This window comes from Lepidothrix coronata, unplaced genomic scaffold, assembly GCF_001604755.1.
Source record: "Lepidothrix coronata isolate B3197 unplaced genomic scaffold, Lepidothrix_coronata-1.0 Scaffold5, whole genome shotgun sequence".
Lineage (NCBI taxonomy): Eukaryota > Metazoa > Chordata > Aves > Passeriformes > Pipridae > Lepidothrix > Lepidothrix coronata.
The window spans coordinates 1,424,572-1,443,314 of record NW_016690185.1 but is presented as its reverse complement, the minus strand read 5'-3'; the positions used below and the strand labels follow the sequence as shown (position 1 = coordinate 1,443,314).

At 42.2% G+C, this 18,743-nt stretch overlaps 1 protein-coding gene across 1 annotated transcript in view; it reads left to right on the top strand.

Annotated features, from left to right (window-relative positions):
- Positions 1-18,743, top strand: part of SESN1 (sestrin 1) — an 84,568-nt gene that overhangs the window by 48,585 nt on the left and 17,240 nt on the right. The gene's annotated exons all lie outside the window — the stretch shown is intronic.

Genomic DNA, 18,743 nt, shown 5'->3' with positions numbered 1-18,743 from the left:
ATCTCTTTTAGGCATCTTCAGTAACTGGCTTTTGTGTTCTGAATTTCGGGACTGTATTTTTTGAAGGGGCTTCCTGCTAGGGAAGAACTTGTTGTACAAGCCTTACTGGTACTTGAGAGATACACACATATGTTGATATTATGTAAATGTAAAGATTTCTCATGTCTGCATTTGATTCATATTTAAGTAGATTTTCTATTACAGAAAATAGGTCATGAACCCAGGATTCTGCTGAAATGTCTTTCAGTGTGCACTCTTTTGAGTCGCCTAGCTGCACTTGGCTGTACTAGTCCATTTGGAAAAAATACTGGGCAAAGGAAACAGTTGGAAAATTATTTCACAGTAAGGAACAGACGTGCTGATTCTTAGAAGTGCCACTTAGAAGTTAATTGAAAACCTTGGAAGCTTTCTTTCTGGGTCTTTCCCCACCATTTCACATAATTGCAACACTACTTTAAAAAGTTTTCAAATTGGTTTAAGGGCACCTAAGATGGGATCCTCTGCTTGATGTAAACTGTTGTTTGTAAGCAGCAAACCATGGAGATCAAGTGCCCTTCTGCCCAGGAACTGTACGCTATCCAGGGTGATGTACACTTACGTAATGTTCCAAGTTGTTACCAGACTGAAAATATGTGCTGTTTCTTCAGGCACTTTGCTTAAAATCTTCAAATCTAATTTGTCAACTCCAGTTCCCTTCGTGTTCCTTTCACAATGCTCTATTAGTGACAGACTTTCTGAGCAGCTGCCCACTGTCTTTGCCCCCTGAGACAACTGGAAACATGGGCTAAAGGCTGTAGATGGTCTGATCAGGAAGTTCACATTAGTGTCAAATGCAGTTGCGTTGCTTCTCCAACAGTTGGTGGAAGTTTTGTATGATGAGTGGAGGAAAACATTTAGGGAGACACTTGTATAAAACATATGGGGAAAATGGATGCAGCTGTATTCCTTCAAATCTGATGGTGACCAAAATAGCAGGACAAATGCCATTAACATTTAGTTGATACTTTGCTAGTTGACAGAAAACATAAAATAAATTTGCTTTTAGAGATTTTATTTACTGTTTGAAAACTATAATGTAAGTCCTGTTGCTCTATTCTGTCAACAAACTGTTCATAAAAAACCAGTTGCTATATTCCTGTATTTTGTAAAAGAAGTTTTAACCATACATAGCTCAGTTAAGAATTTAGTAGGATACTCAAATGCAAAATGGTTCAAAATAGGCAACTTCCATCAAGAAAGTATGTCTAAAAAGGAGTGGAAAAGGCATGTACTTGCCAAGTTGGGACTTCTGTTTCTACTGCAGCTTTTGATGATATTCCTGACTTTTAAATAGGCTACAGTCTTTCCCATGCCCTGGGTGCTTGGGATTGAACATGTTTTTAGCTACTGTTGACTTAGTATTGTTAGCTAGTAACTCTCAATGTGAGGCTGATTGCTTTAAGACTGGCTTGGACACCTCTGTGCCAAATGTTCCTTAGCACTGTACTTTTAGAAAGAAGTTTTGCGTAGTGACTTGTTTGTGATTGTTCTCTTTTTTTTTTAATAGCCACATAAATGTCAACCAGCCGGCACTCAAGGCAGCATATCAGGGTTGTAGGATAACTGTGTCCAGTACCGGTACCTTTCTGTCGTTCTTGTATCCACGTGCCTTCTTAACTTAAACTCTCTCTTGGCCAGTATTCTTGTGATTCCTCTATACTCAACCCTGGATTTGTGCCATCTATCCCATACATGCCGGTTACTTATTACCAGGCAGGCCTGTCAGTGCCTGAGGATGTCGTGTCCCTCTCTTGGGAAACTTGTGGCCGGTAAGGCTTTCTCAAAACAAAGGATCATTTGTTGATATGTAGAGCAACAATTCAGAGACAAGAATATTAAGCCAGAAATCTAAATGTGTGTTTTGTTTTATGCGAATGTCTGGTTATGAGGCAGAGCAGGCAGTTGTGGGTTGTTTTTTTTCATCAGTGAGTACCCATGCAGAGAATTAGTCTGTTTTTAGGACTTCATAAATAGTGCTGTCATTACCCACACACATTCCTCTCCCTTCCACCCCTGCCCTGCCCTCCCCTACCCTCCTGGAAGGTTGTATAGACAAGGGAAAAAAGGAATTTGGTCATTCAGGGCTTCTGCTAGCTGGTTACAGAGTCTCTGTAAAATGCTGCATGCATAACGGAGGTGTCTGATGTGTTTGGAGCAGGTTCAGACCTATTATATGTGTAGTGCTCAGTGAGATAGATGGTTCTGGGTGCACTGCAGTTACATTTCATGTGTTTTCAAATTTTGTTGAGTTAACAACATGTATGGTGCCCACCTGGGCTGTGCCCATGTTACCATCCAGAAATGTAGGGTCCCTATCCTGTGATTTCTCTTACTGAGTTTCTCCCTGCGAACCAGCTCCCCAGCTTGCCTCCAGCTGACTTCTTCTTCCCTCTGCCCCTCAGAGCAGCCCGTGTTAAAGGTTCACAGCCGTTAGGAGAATTTGTCCAGTTGCTGTTTCATGCGAAACTGGGCAAAGTCCTCCACTCCTGACATATTTGCTGTACAAGCTTATTTGGGGGTTATCTTTCTTTCCTGTTCGGGTCAGCTTAGGCGTGGTCAGACAATTAATTTTGGTTTCTTGTACAAGACCATTTCCCTCAGCCAGGGCAATGTGCTGCCAGAAACAACCTGAAGTCTCAAGTGACCCCAGTTTAAAACATTCCCTCCTGGCAATGTCTTGATTGTATTTCAACAAAATAATTAGTGCAGGACAGCTATTAAGAAAGTGCTTGCCTGTGTGTGTAATGCTGCATTATTCTTCTATTCATCTATATTCTATGAATTTATTGTAGAAGATGTAGCCCTTGCACATGGAAGAAAGAATATAGATGATATTGCAGTATGAATTCGAGGACATGGGGTTTTATTTATTTATTCTTACAGAGCAGAGAATCAGCCTCTTAGAAACAGTAAGGAGCTCAGGGAGCCCTCTCTTTTGCCATAATTGAACCTCTGTTTCTGAATCCTGGTTATTGCAAGCTCTACGCTTCAGCTGCTGGCTGTGGACATACAAACACCTAACCTTAGCAAAATGACTCCCACTAGGCTTAAGTTTAAATCTAGACAGATGATCCTCAGGAGTCCTCTTTCTTTCCATAGCCCAATGCCTGAGTTTTTACTGGTTCAAATCCTAGTGCAGATCCTGACTGTTTTCTTTGTGAACCCCAGACATAAGCTCACCAAAATGATTTCTCCTGGACTCATCCCATTCTTATTTGTTTTAGCCATTGTGCAGTGATCCTTGACATCTCCAGACCTACACTTTGCCAAGTAATTCCATATTTGCTGCAGCTCTAAAGAGTTGGCCTCTGGCCCTTGTTGGCTACAATCCAAGCTTGGTTTAGCCTCAGCCCTGCCAGCTTCAGAGGAGTGTGATGGGACATGTAAATTTCTTACAAGTCACATTACACATTAAGTTATAAATAATAATTTATTACTCTTATGAAATTTATCTTTACGTTTACAAAAATAATAAATTATTTTTATGGTAGTCTGTCTCAAGAGAAGACTTCTCAGGAATACGACAAACGCATCCTGATAAAGAGAAAGCATCCTCTCTGCTGTTGTTAGTAATATAGGCAAGTCAGCAAATGAACCAGAGGTTTTTTGGTAGCATTTTAGTTTACAGGCTTCAGTGATTATTGTTGCATTGTAATCGGTACTGGAAATATGTTCCATTTCTGCCAGAGTTTTCGTTTGCTGCCTTGTTTTGCTGACTTAGAATCCCTGCTGAGTGTCCAGGGGGCATTTGTCACACTGGTGAAAAACAAAGGGACAGGTACAGATTTGTAGCTTTACTGATAAAATGAGAGGGTGTTTGAATGCTATAGCTTCATATCCAGTAAAACAGATCTATAAGCTCCTATTTTAATACTATCTTAGTAAAAATGTGTGTGTTTAGTATGGTATGTGTACATTTTACTTACTTTACATTTGAAAACTGCTATAGATTGAGCTTCAATGGTAGCTTGGACTTCAGCAGTATTGAGTGTTTAAAATGCTGTATAATAAGGAGACAGGGTGGTCCAACAACAGTAGGTGGCCTTTCTTCTCTCAGCAGCAAGTGGTTGATGTAAAATTATGATTGTTTACAAACAGTGGATTTAAGGCTAAGTTCCAATATTGTGGTTAACTTAGAAAAAAAAAAAAAAGACACAGTGGTATTTGAACAGAAAGTGCTAGAATTGGTTTCAAGACTGTTTTAACTTAGTTCCTCAAGAAAATATGCTTTTGAGAAGGTAGGTGGGGGAAGGTATTAACAGTTCCATGATCTGGACGTTACCACTGCAGACAGCAGTTTTACAAAGTCCAGAAAAGTATGTGGATTTATTCAGATGCCGAGCAGCTCAGTTGCAGAAATTTCCCAGCAACTTTACAGTTGTCCTGCAGGGACCCAAAGCCTCTGTGGCCAGTGGAAAAGTGCCAAGGTGGCAGTGGCAGTAGGAGGGTAAGATGATAGTCCCACAGGCAGCTTGATGCCAGGCCAGCTTGTCCCAAGGGCCTTGAGGGAGCTAGCTCTCCAAGCTCTGAAGATATCCAGGATTTAGAAGGATGCAGAAGTGCTGTGTTAAACGGGGCACGTGTACAATGTCCTTGAAGCACGTGTTGGCAGTGGCATTGCAGGTTGCTGGGGCTCATCAGAGCAGGTGTTGGCTGTCCCTGGACACAGGGCAGGGGTGGCTCCTCATGGGCTAGGAGGCTTCTGCTCCCTGCTGTACCTTCCGGGTGTTGTCAGTGACCTTTTAACTTAACTTTAACGGAGAGAAAAAGAACCAGCGATTAACTGCAAGTGGCAACATAGTAAAACCCACTGCAGGAAAGGGTATTGATTGCTGAGTAGGAGACAAGCCAGATCTTTTAGGGTTTGTATCAAGAGGAAATCAGTGCTTTTCTCAGTTCCTCTGTTTTAGAAAGCAAAGGGCAATAAAATGGTTTGTGTCAAAAATCTTAGCCATGTCATCTTCTCAAAAGGGGAAGAATGAAAAATACAGTGCTGCCTGAATTTAAACAATAATAATTGCCAAAAATGATAAGTAATACATGATTCATCTAGGTAATGTTTTTTCATGATTCTCCTCAAGCAGAGGTCTTAATGGGTTTGGTTTTGAGTATAAAAGCAAAAAGAAACAGATCTGGTATGAAAATGATGAATCTGGTGTTATCACCTTAACTTATAACAATCAGATGTTGAACTAGAAGATAATCTGTTTTCCTAATGGCCATCACTAAATCAGTGATTTGAATTACTCTTCTAGGATGATGCTACTTGCTTTTGTACTTAACTTTTTGCCGAGACAATGTTCTAAAGGAGTTGATAAATCCTATATGATAATATTGTACTTGTCTTTATATATTAGGTAAATATGGTGAGAGATTCAGTATTGAGGAACTTGCAACTGTCAAGTTAGTCATTACAGACAGTGCAAGGGGAATACAGTGTTATAGATATTTGGATTTTTTTCCTAATAAAAAACTTTGATGGTTTTCCAAAACTTCCAGACTCGGAAAAATAATGTGTATTATGTGGGTCACAGCTAGACTGTGAAAACTGGAAATAAAAGAACTGACTCTTCTTTTTTTTTTTTTTTTTATTGTCTGCTGCTCTGAGGCACTCTAAGCATGTGCCTGTAAGTGGCAAGTGTACAAAGAAAGCCACAAAACAGTTCCCCAAACTGCAGTTACTAACATAAGGGTTCCTGAATCTCTAGCAGTAATTCCTGTATTAGTTTAGTACTATTTAACTTATCTCATTGTAACAATTGAGCTACAGATAAATAGCTGAGAGTCATCTTGAAGTGCACTAAATGACATGACATGCTTTTGTCACAGTCCATTCTTCTTACTTGTCTTTTTGTGGGGAAAACATTGAATTCATTAAATATCTCCCCCCCACACACCCCCCAGCCCCCCCACCCCAAAAGGAAACCCCACAAAAAATCACTTAGTTTTTGACTGCAGTCTGGATATATGTGAGATTAAGGGTTGACTTGAAGCCTGACAAAGCATTTTATAAGTTGCTAGTTTGTTCCTTGGTGAAGGCTCTGCAGAAATAAGCTTTTTGTTTGTTGTATCTGCAGAATCAAGTCAGGCATGAGCCTCAGGTCAGAGTAGCAAGCAATTTTCTAGAAACACACCTGAGCCCCTAAAGGTAAAGATGGCAAAAAGCTTCTGATGAGATGAGCTTCTGGGTTGCATGTCTGTATGTTTCAGAATATGAAATCAGGTTTTAATTGCAACTTTTTCACAGGATTTCCTGCACACTCGCTGTAACTGCACAGCAGTGCAACTCTGGATCACTTGCTCTCATGGTAACACTAATTCCAGTAAAGCCAAGTGTAACACTTCAGTACTCCTACAGGCATTTTTTTTCCCTCATGTGTTTGCTGTTGTGTCTGATTTCTGTCAGAAGCTAATAGTGAGATGCATTTCACTGTTTTTACTTCTCTTTTCATATAAAGACTATTTCTGAGGTCAAATGCAGTTAAAAAAAACAACTCAGAAGCTTTAAACTCACGGAGATGATTCAGCTGGCCTTCCCTTGCTTTGAGGACATATGTTTGCATTGTGTAAAAGGTTTGTTTGCAGTTGATTGCCCACTGAGTGATAAGGCCGCCTCCATCTGTGCAGGACAGGCCTTCCACAACTGCATCTTTACATGATAGTGGTGAAGCAGGGTCAGACAGCATTCCAGGCAGCATAGCAAGTAAGGTACTGCATTGTTTCATTGCTCTTCACTGAATCAGTCATGAGGACTAGGAGTTGCAGGAAGTTTCCAAGGGTGTATTTTCACCCAGTGAAGACAGGATATTCATCCATTTTTAGTATTCATTTTGGGGAGAAAGGACTGGAGTATAAGATGGTAGCATGGATCTCAGCTTCAAGGAGCTGTGAAAAATGTCTTGGGCATTGGCATGACCTGGAAGTTCGCTAACTAAAGGAAAGAGAGGAGACCTCTTTAGGTCAAACCAGTTCTAGACAGCTGTGAGCTTTGTTAAATTTTATTTTTCTTGACTCAACTCCAAATTCACTCTTTTATTAAAGTTAAACTAGTATTGTTTAACCTTAATGCTTGTTTAGTACTGAGAGACTGTGGAGTAACTGGCAGCCCACAGATGTTCCATTCCCCAGGGTGTGACAATCAGCTGGACAGCTGATCCCCTCCCTATACACCCTCTAGCCACCAAAAGATCAGAAGTTACCTGTGAGTTACCAAGGTCAGCTTTGAAACTACCTGATATGGACTTTGATTTTGGGAGAGCTGGGTCTGGAGGGAGTTTTTAACCATAGTATTCTTGTGTGGTGCAGGAGTGTAAAGCCACCTCAGAATCAGTATTAGAAGAACCCACAGCTAGCCAGACAAACAACTTTTATAGTTCAGCTGCTGTTTATCAGCCTAGGAGGAGCTGCATACCCTCATAAAAAGAGGGAAGAATAATCTGGTAAAACATTCTTTCAATCTTCTAAGCTTTAGATATGCATCTTTAATCTACCTATTTGCAGTAGTCTTAGAAACCATACTTCTGTTTTCATGTCCTTGCCAAAGCATGCATAATCTCGAGATCTCAACTTCTTAGAGCTCCCTGAAATAAACTTTGTACTTCTGCTACCTAATAACTGATGAAGGAAATGTTAAATTTGGACAAGCCTTGGTGACATTAAAAACAAACAACTTGTGATTTAGAGGTGGGTGAGCTGTAGAAATATTACAGGCAGAAATCACCAGAAAAGTGACTCTCTGGGGGGAGTAAGAGTCCTAAGTGATGAACCAAATAGTTCAGGGAACAAATGAAGTCACTGGAGTTCTTGCAAGTCAGTGAGTTAAAGTCAGTAGCTGTGAGAAAAGCTTAGGTGAAACAACCAAGTCTCACAGCCTCTGAGAAAAAAGATGGTGTGTCTTTGGTGGAGAATACAGTGGACTAGAAATGGCCTGATTTAACAGGTCATTTGCCTGTTAAAGCTGAAGATGTGGCCATTAAGAAAGCAGAATGTAAGAAAGATCCAGTAATAGAAAAATAGCATTTCAAGGATAGATAATGTTCAAAGAAAAGACAATAAATATAATGTCTGAATATGGTAAAATGTTCAGTCTTAGCCAGCTTTACAATCCTAAAGACTACAAAAGGAAAGCTTCTGTATATTGGTCTAGACTCATCTCCTGATGTGGCCAATTGTCAGCTCTCCACTCTACTGAACAACTTGTTTTTGTTATTATTATAAAGGTATCAGGTGCAATGACATTCCTAAGGGGCTGCTCCTATCTAACGCATACAGCAACAATTTAGACTGTAGGAAGAATACAGTTTAGTCTCCTCCCTAGAATTGTGTACCATTTCTAATAATAGAATGATATTTTTGAAGAATTACCATCATATTAAGTTTAAATGAAGGAGAATGCTTTGAAATACTGACCATTTTTTTCTTAACTTGCATGCTAGGATGATACCTATTTAAATTCTTTCGTCATTGTAATGAATGGCTTGATTGCTGTGCCGTATCATTATCATGATGAAGATTTTCGCTGTTTTAGAAATAACAAGTGTATAATAAAGGGATAGAAGAGATTAATAGATACATTTGAAAGGGTAGTGGCTGCAGACAGTGAGGAACAAGAGGACTGCACAAGGAAATGTTCAGAGCAGCCGGTGTGGGGCTGCTTATTCATTGCTGAAACACCTGGTGACTTCATTAAGGCTTCATTAGGTGGAGCTAAAACAAATCAGGTCGCTCAGAGCCCCAAAGAATTGTTTGGTTTTATTTGCAAACGTTCCTGGGAAAGAATCATCTGATCATCCTCCAAAATATTAGTTTGATATCTATGAGCACTGCAGTAACAGGTGTTTCAAGTGTTCCAGCTTGGATAGCTTTTCTGTGGAAAGAATTTAAGATTTTGGTTTGCCAGTTTTTAGAGTCATCTCTTTGTGCTGAACTTGACTCAAAAAAGTTTCCCTATTGGACTGAAACAGAACTGTTCCAAGTTACAGCAGCCAAGTGCAGGCATATGTGTTTGCAGGATCAGGCTTTTCACACTGTAGCTGGTTGGTCTCCTTTTAGGTTCCCCAAGACATTTCTTTTAACTGTAGCAATAAGGGAAAATTTCATTTCTGATGACTTAGAGTGCACAGAGGTTAAATGCCACTCTTTTATACAAGCAACTTTTATGGAAGTGCTTGCTATGAAGGAGTATGCTTCCATGCTTTAGGTGGTATTTGTTTTGAGTATCTCTCATGAGCTAATTCTGGGTGAAAGGAAACTGGGTACCTATCGATATTTTCATGTTAAACATCTGTTGCTGTGTTTTCCCTTAGGAGCATTTCGTTAGATCGCTGTTTACTTGCATCGATACAGGGTCAAACATACTGTTGTGTTTCCCCAGGGGAACGCTCCAGTTATACAAACCGTACCATAGATCTGTCCCCATGTCCTCCAGCTGTGCTGTGGTTTGCACTCGTTAGTACCCAGATGAGCTCTATGCCAGTCTCAAACCATATTCGCTGATGAAATTGCTCATGTATTTTGTCTTACCAGCTCCCAAATAGAAATAATTTCAGTCGGCAGTTGTGTACTGGTTTATAGATGAGATGAGCAGGTGGCTCAGGTTTGTGTGTGCTCTTTAATTTGGAGGAGTTGCACTTTGGAAGTACTCACATGAGGGCTGGAGTGGAGAAAGGGCTTGCATCAGGCTGGAGTGATGGGATTCTGCTAAGTCAGAGACATACCTGGGGCCTGAGCAGAGCTTATGTACTCAGGCCATATGGGAGAGCTTTTAAGTCCATTATTATTTGTTTGCTGTGGCTGTGCAACTTCCTCTTCCCCTTTGTACACAGTTTTTCTGACATGCTGTCACTGCCTCCATCTATCCTGATAGAGAAAGCAAAGGACACTATATAATTTCCGACCTTCTGTTGTTGAGCTGGTTGTTTAAAGAGAGAGAATTTCCCTTGGATGATGTCCGAGAAGAATCTGTATCTGCCAAGGTTCTTTGTATAGGAACAACTGTTAATATAAACAGGCAAATACCCAGGCAGGGCAATTGACCACAGTGGGGCAAAACCACTTTGGAAGTGAGGGAGTGCTGCCCTTCCTCCCCTCACCCCTTCTTCTGAGGGTCTTAACAAATTCATTGAAGGGGATGACCATTCACCTGTCATTCAGGGAGACTCCTTATGGTGAGGCATCTCCTTGCATTTCACCTTTCAGGTAATTCCTCTCCTTTTCAACAGTTTTTCTGAGTGCAAACCAGTTCTTTTCCTGTGTTGAAAGAGGAGCCCATCCCTTCTTTTTGTTATGATTTGGCCTGAAGTAAGGAAGTAACCAGTGGGAATTAGTTTATTTTTTTAGGTCACAAAATGCAACCTTCCTTGCCATTATTGCATTCTTCTTTCTCCATGCTTCTGTCGAGCGTTTCACGAAGTGCAAGTAAGGTAGGAATCACACTCCATTTCTTCTGGAGAAACTTATCAGCTTCAAGCCAAGGCCCCAAGAAAGGAAAGAGCTGTGGTACCTGGGCATCTCTAGGTAATTTAACCTTATAACTGCTGCTAAGCCTTCAGCAGTAGAGTATCCCTTGGCTTTTCAGAGTTAATAGCATAGCCCAGAGAGGTGGTGGTATTTGAAAGGTGTAGAGGAAAGGAAGCCTTTAAAGCTCTTGAATTAGAGATGTGCAGAACTGCTGCCTTGCGTCACATTCCCCTGACAGCACTGTCCTCAGTGTTTTCTGCACTTAGCTGCAAGGTTTGTACACCCATAACAGGAACAGCCTGTGAGCAATTTTTCAGTTTTACGTTTAACAGAAGTGTAAAGTTCAGTGGCACGGAATTTCCCTGCTTGGTTGTTATCTAGCTTGCTAGGTCTCAAAACCGAGCAGCCTGAATTGTAGGCAGAATCCTTCTTCCTCCAGGTAGGTATGTTAGGGGATTCAGAGCTGTCCTGGCCCTCCTCCCATCAAAACTGCAACAGAAGTTATCCTCTTGGGGTATATCGTATTTTATTTTAATTCAAAATATTTGAAGGAAAATGATGTAACAGAATGTAACATTATAAATTTTATATTGCTGTGAAAGAAAAAAAAAATCATGTGGGCCTGCTCAGAGACTTGTTTCTTTTGAAATAATGGATTCCATAAAATCGCAGACCAAAAGAGGTGGGAGATGCAAGGCATCTGGCAGAGTTTACAGCCCTGGGGGGTCGGCAGGCGAAGCACAGCCTCCTGCAAACAAAAGCCGAGTGTTTTGCTGATGCGATTGCAAAACATATGTTTGCCCAGGACTGTTATGATCTTGGGAATAGGCAGGAGGCCAGATTTCTGCAGCAGCAGCAGGCACTTAGTCACACAAATATCTGCAAAATGTGAACCTCCTGCGATTTCTCGGTTTAAAAGCCGTAATTATTTTGTTGCTTAAAGAGAAGGTAGAAACTCTTGCATAAGGAACTGGGAAAAGCGTTGTCCAAAGAGCGTCTCTGTGCCGGGGAGGAGAGCGGAGCGGAGCGGAGCCGAGGGGGCCGGAGCTCGGGGCACCCCTCCCGGGCCGGGGGTGGGTTGGGGGCCGCTGCCTCTTATCCCCCTGCCCGGGGCGCTTGCTGGCATTCCCGGGGAGCGGGAGCCGCCGTGGGGCCGCAGCGAGCGGCTGGTGCCCGGCGGCCGCTCCGCCCCTGCCAGGCAGGGCGGGCGAGGGGCGGGACGGGGCTCGGTGCCGCCCCGGCCCGGCGGTGCCGCGGCAGAGCCGCAGCGGGGCCGCAGAGCAGCGAGCCGGGGCCGAGCCCTGCAGCGCCGGGCCGCCAGCACCAGGTACTCGCGGGTGGCGAGGGGCCGGGGGTGTCCCTACGCCTGGTCCCCGCGGGGCTGCGCCTCCCCAGGGGTGGGGGTCTCGCTCCCCGGGCGCATCCCCCGGAGAAATCCCTGCTGGAGGGAGGGGCGGGGGCCCGAGCAGCTCCCTGCGGCTCAGCCGCGGGGCCGGGAAGGCAGGAGCAGCCCTGCCCTGCGGGCGCCTCTCTTGGAGGGTGTCGTTCGCGGGTCCTGACTAGCTGCGGGATAACCAGCTGCTGCCTGAGGTGACTGTGCAGATCCTGTCGTTATCCTGCCCATCGCCCCTGGTCCCACAAGGGCTGTGTACCGCTTGTGTGTGTGGTGGCAGGGTGTCTCCTGTGGGTTTTCAGGTTCACCTAGGTGGTTTTATGCCTCGGAATTGCCCGGTATTTATTTCGTTCTTGCACAGACTTGGATTATCCTTTTGAAACAGTAAGGCTAGTCCTTGTAGTGCTGATGGGGGAGAGCTTGCTGTAATTGTAAACAAGTGCAAGTCCAGAGCATTATTGTGGGCAGGAATAAACCTGCTGTTTTAGATCTCTCTTGTAAATGTCTTAGTGTCACCACATTAGGATTTTTTCTTTTAAAGGAAATTTTTAAATCCTCAAAACCACTGCAGGTTGCCACAGAACTTGTTTTGAATTTTTCTGATTTGCACTGATCTAGTAACTCGTTGGTACATATGGATACATACATATTGCTTTGACACAATCCAGCAATACCCTCTGTGCAATGCAAACACTAAGTATCACATTTAAACTTGTTTCCTCCTGTGTCACCAATTTATTGGTATTTAAACAGTGTTTACAGCAGGGAAATTGCAGACATTCATTTCAAATCCTTTGCTCTTTAATCTTTCTGTTTCATTGTACACATTACAGAAGTGCCAGATAGAAAAGCTGGGCATTAATCAGTGAAATTCAACCTCAGTTTCAGTGAGCTCATATCAAAAGTAAATTGGGTTGTGGACTCTAGGCAGTTGTGTCACAAAACCACTTTAGGAAGAGCTGTTACTGAGGAAGAATAGGATGCCTTGAGACTACTCCAGTTGGACCTGTTTGTACTACTCAGATCTAGAAGATGACCAGAGAAGAGGTGTTAGAGCTGGAGACAGAGTAGTCTGGGCTTTGCTTTTATTCCTCCTGTTGTGAACAAGGTGTGTGACCTTGGGGACACACTCACTTGCCTTGATTTCTGTCTTGAATCAAGTCATGTAAACTAGATGAGGATGTTTTTAAAATCAGAAATTTCAATGGACTTGGAGACATTCAGAGAAAGTACACTTACTGATATTGAAATTAATGTAGTTTAAGTCTTTAAATTCATATAGGAATAATATATTCTGTGTGAAATAGAAACAGTTCAGCATTTGCCATGCTCTAATTACAGTGAAGAGTGGTAGGTCTGTGGAACAAAGTGCTTTGTAACAGAGGGGGAGTACTTGTTCTCAGTTCTTTAAATCTGTACAAGTGGAGACATGTCTGGTGCTTCAGCTGAACGACAGTCTCAGATGCCCAGCAAATGGATCCACTGCAGAAATTTAGAGTACGTGAACATTTCTGGGGTAATTTTTTTCCTGTCATTGTAATGTGAATAATGGTTGGTTTGAGAAAGCCACAACAATTGCAGTTACTTCAGGATTAGGTAAATGAATAAAATAGGAAAAACTGCCAGTTCTGCATAGGCCCACATTTAGAAAAGGTGTAAAATTTGTGGGGTGTTTTGTGTGTGTGTGTTTGTAAGAAAAGAAACATATTTAATCACTTCTCTTTGTTTCTTAATCCCTTCCTTTCCAGAAGCTCTCCATCTGATATGAAACTACAGTAGTTACTGCATTTTGCAGAACTGAAAATACAGCTTTTAGGCTGAGTATGTATCAGCTTGGTGACAACTTGTCCTGTGGGGCCAGTTGTGCCAGTTCTTGTTGTTAAGGTCCTAAACAAGGAAACTCCATTTGTAGCCTATCAGTGTCACCACCAGTGAGGTTTTGCTGTCAGTGACCTTTAAAGGGGAAGTAGGAACCAGACACAGTGGGTGAAGCAGCAGCAGCAGCAGCAGCAGCATGAAGCCTCTTAGGCTGGTAAGTGCCAAAGTCTCTCTTGGAAATGCAGCACAACCTTCTTGGACACTTAGATGCTTAGGGGCATTTCATCCTATAAGCTTATAAAGCCTTAAATGGGTATTTTTAATGCTCATGCCTCAAATCCATTTTGTAGTTTACTATGCTGAATTTTCAGCACTGGCACATTGGAGGAATTAATTCTCTTAGGAGATTGTGTTGAAGAGTTTTTAACCCACAGCTCATTCTGCCTTTCTGAACCCTAAGCTTGTGTAGAAATGCGCTTAGATTACATAAAATGATGACTGGTTTTCTAGGAAAATGTTACCTCCAAAAAAAATCACCTCAAACTCATTTCCCTTCTCTGTTTCCTTACTTTAGATTATTTTATATTGTATTATGGGGTGTGATTTTTATATAATTTTTTGAATTTGAATCTAGCAGCTTTTAGTGCTTAATCAGGACACAGATAATTCAGATAAAAAACGTTTATCCAAATGTGATTTAGTGAAGTAAATTGATAATTACAATTTTATTTTGCCTATGGCTTGTCTATGATAAAATGTTATCTTTGCCATTTAGAGAAGGCCTAAATAAGTATGTAAATAAGTCTCCCTGTGAGATGTAACATTTGACAGTGGTACTGACTATACTTGAGGGGAGCAAAATGACTCACTTTGCTAACACCCGGGAAGCAGTCTGAGCATTGTGGGTCATAGCTAGCGCTCAGCTCATGAATCCTGGATGACTGAAAATTAGCAGTTTGGTAACAGTCCCCAAACTCATCAGACAAAACTATCATTGAGTTTTGGGAGAGGTTTTGTGGTAAGAGACAGACCTCTAGCTGCAAGGAACCAGTAGTGAGGGAGCAACAGGGTTGCTGAAAAAGCATTTAGGAACCCTGTGGAAGGAGAACTGCAGCTAAGGTTTGGTAGCCGTTCCTGTTCCAGAGGCCTTGCGACTTGGGTTGTAGCTTAGCTCTGCTGCAGAAGGTGCTTTTCTAGGTGAAATTTCTGATACCGAATATCTGCTTAGACTGTGACTTTTTATTTTCTTCACTTACATTTTTAAGAGACAGAGCCAAAGCAGGTGATGTCCTATTACTAGCAGAGGTAATGTGTGTTGTACTTTTAAATATTTATAAACCTCTTCTGTTCAATTTTCCATCTCAAGCTTTTACTTAAATTTGATAGGAATGCTCTTCCTGTCAAGACACTTTAAAAAGTTAGTAAAAAGTGGACTTGATTGACAGTCGTAAGATACAGAAAAGCTGTCAGTTGTGTGAATTTATATGTGTTGGAGGCTTTAGAGTGGTCTTCTCCGAGCATGTATGTGCATGCAGTACAGATTTTTGGTCTGGTTGTCCTTGTGGAGTTGGATGTGCTAACTAGGCCAGACTGGTAAAAGAGAATGGTAACTGGGAAGTATGTAATTAAGTTTGCAGACTTGTCTCATTAACTTTTCTGTCTCAGTCTGAAGAGCTGTTTCTTGGTGTGAATTTGCATAAGACATTTCCTGGCTGAGAAGTGTCTGAAAAGGCCCTCAGTCTGCTGGTTACAGCATTACCCCGTGACTGGAGCTCAAGCCACCAGTCTTCTGTAGCAGTTTCTGTAACATGTGTAGCTTTTCTGTTTCTCAGGGTTTTTTTTTTTTCCCTCAGTGGGAGATCACTTGTCCTACCTCGCAGGAATCTTGCATTTTCTAAACACGAGATGAGTTCCTCAGATGATATGGTGATGATGATGATGAACTTCACCAGGTTCCTGTTGAACATAGTTCCCATAGAAATAATAATAGTGGCTGTAGAGAAATACAAATTACGTTACATAAGGGGAAAGAGGAGGCTTTTCTGGGATTTTCAGGGTTGTCTCTGCCAACATAGCAATACAGCATTTATATGGCAGGTGAGCAGTGGAGTGGATTGCCACCAGGCAAGGCCCACCTCCCTCCATTAGCTTGAGTTTCTGGGTGTTGGAAGTGAAATCTGTTCCACCCTTGGTCCTCAGCTTTGCAGAAACCTGAGTTTTATGGTCTGGCTTTGAAGATGGAGTGCCTCTGATGCAGCATCATCATTATTATTTATTATTATTGTTATTATTATTTATTTGCACCTAAAGCCTCAGTTGTGGTTGGCTTTCTGCTGAGCTTGGATCTCTATTCAGCTGCAGAGTTTCTAAACTGAATGAAAGTGTTGTGGTGAGGTTGACAAACAGGAGGAAAGGAGCTGGGAGAAGTTTGATGCAGAGAACACGTCACTAAGTAGGTCACTTTGGTGTGCAACTCAGTGGTCTGGAATCTCATGAAAGTTGCTTATACTTTTGTAATAACCAAAATAATTATAGTTTTTTTCCAACTGCTGCTCGTCCTGGCCTTGACCGCTTTACCAAGTGCTTGTTGGTGCTCCAGGTGAGGTGGAGCTTGAGGAGGAAGGTGCAGGAGAGAGATGTGATGTGTCTGGTCAGGATGCAGGTCTTGCCTTTGAAAGGGAAGGAGAGTGGTACTCCTTGAGTTGAGTGTATTTTGGAAGATGGATGCTTAGTGAAGGGTATTGTGGAGCATAGAAATATGTTTAAAATGAAGGGAAGATTCACTAGGACTGTTTTGAGAATTATTACTGTGTTATCTATATAGTATTTGAAATGTTGATATACTGGGAGCACCCCTGCTATTTCTGAAGTACTAGAACTTTATTAAATGCTAGTTCCGAAAAAGAGGGGAAGGCAGTATAAAAGGTTTGCCATAGCTTTTAACTGAAGAATAAAAGTTTTCAAAAGACTTCTAACGGGTCAGATTTTACACAAGTCTCATGACTGTGTTTAAGCATGCACCTTATGACAAGCTGCTTCTGTTCTCAGCATGTTCTGAGACAAACCCCCCTTTTGCAGATGGGAAACAGGGTCATCTTCACAAGCCCTTTGCAGCTTCTCTGTCAGAATAGAGACTTGAACCCAGGCTTCTCAAGGACTGGGTTGGTGCCATGATATCAATCAGGGGGATGCTCCCTCTCCTCAGTGAAAACAAAGCAACTTATTTAATCCTTAAAAAACCTCTTAAGTCACTTTGCAGAGAGTGGTTGGTGAGTTAAGTAATGTGTAACCTGTTATGTGCAGTGTAATCGTAAGTTTGACCTCTGCTTTAAAAAACTGAAGTGTGTTGATAGTGATGTATTTTATATTGCCAGGCAAAATATGTTAGCAGCCTGCTCATCTCAGGTTCTTAAATTTTGGAGTTTTTTTTCTTCCTCCTACTGTTCTGGGAAAGGGAAAGACTGAAACATAGTTGTTCAAGAATTAAACTTCAAGGTATTTTTCTTGGAGTGCTTGATTTGGCAGACACCTGCAGACATCTGCTAAATGAAATGCTGCTTACAGGCTGCTAATTTAAATGATGCTTACAAACTTTTTTTGCTTGCTGTCATTTAGATGTAAGATGTTTCTCTAATTTGCTAGTGTAGTTGTAGCTGAAATAAGAAGCTCTGCTAGCGCATTGAGAAGAGGTGGCAATAAATTCCATCCCACAAGTGATGTTACTTGGCTGACAGGGAAAATTTGCTTGTGAATGTCGGGACCCTCAGCAGGAAAAAGCTGTATTGCAGAGAAAAAGTGAAAAGACTACTAGTAGAGAGCTGCCCTTTGATCTTACTTCATCCAAATAAGACTTGAGAAATTAAGACATCTGACTTAGGATTTAAGGAGACTGTCAGAGTCTGAAGAGTTTGATGGTTGCCACTTAGACCTGTACTGATTGTTTCTGGCTCTGAAGCTGGTTTTTAATCTTAGGGGAAAATTCAGGGAATGGTAACTGATTAATAAAATTGCTTTCGTACACTGAACTCATGCAAATAGAAACCTCAGCTAAAGACAGAAAGAGTGCAGAAGTGAGTGCAACCAGCATCTCATGTTTATAACAGCCTTTATTTATGTGGGGAAAATGTAGCAAAGTTAAAAACTGCATTTGGCAGGAAGTTTTGGGGGCTTCATCTACTCTTGAGGCCTAAACCAGCTGAAGATGCCCCTCTGCTCTGTGTGGCCTGAACTGGCTCAGTGTATGGTTATTTATTCATCAAAATCCGCTTGAGAACCTGGATGGAGTTGATATCATCACAAAATGGATGGTTTGAGCTATGGAATGGAGGCAATGGATATATTCTCAAAGATGATTGGGAAAGAGGGAACAGATAAGGAGACCAAACCATTAGTTTATGTATAGCCTAGTGTTTAGCACTCAGCTCCATCCTTTGCATTAATCCCAGGTCTCCCTCCATCTGTAAGAGTGCCATGTCATCAGCTGCCCTGCAGGAAGCTGGTCTGGGTGGCAGGGCTCCCATCTTTTCTGGGGAAGCCAAGCTGCTTGCTGGGGAGTAATCCCCTCAGGAGAGCTGGTTTGCAACAAATGCTGCACACGTGACGGAGGGAGCCTCTGGAGCAATGGGGAGGTGGGCATGTGTGAATGTGTGTGGTGAGGCCATGTCCTGCTTTGGTATGTGCCCCCTGGACCCTGCTGTGCCTTCTCTGAGGGCTGCTCTGTTCTAAACACAGAGACTGCCCTTGAATATATGGCTCCCACCCTTCCAAAGGGAACGGTGTAACAGGCAGGGCACAAATGCATCCAAGTCTTTTAGGCATTTGCTTCTTGGCTGCACAAAGGGCCCAGAGTGCTGTAGGCCAGTCAGTAAACTTCATCTAGCTGAGGGCGAGGACAAGGAGTGAACTGCCAGGGGGTATCCAACCTCCCCCTTACCTGTAAGGTAACACGTCCACAGAAGTGTGCGCAAAGACGTGGCTGCTGCTGTTCTGATTGAGCAAAATCCCCTCCCTCCTTCCCTCCAAATGTGAATAGCTT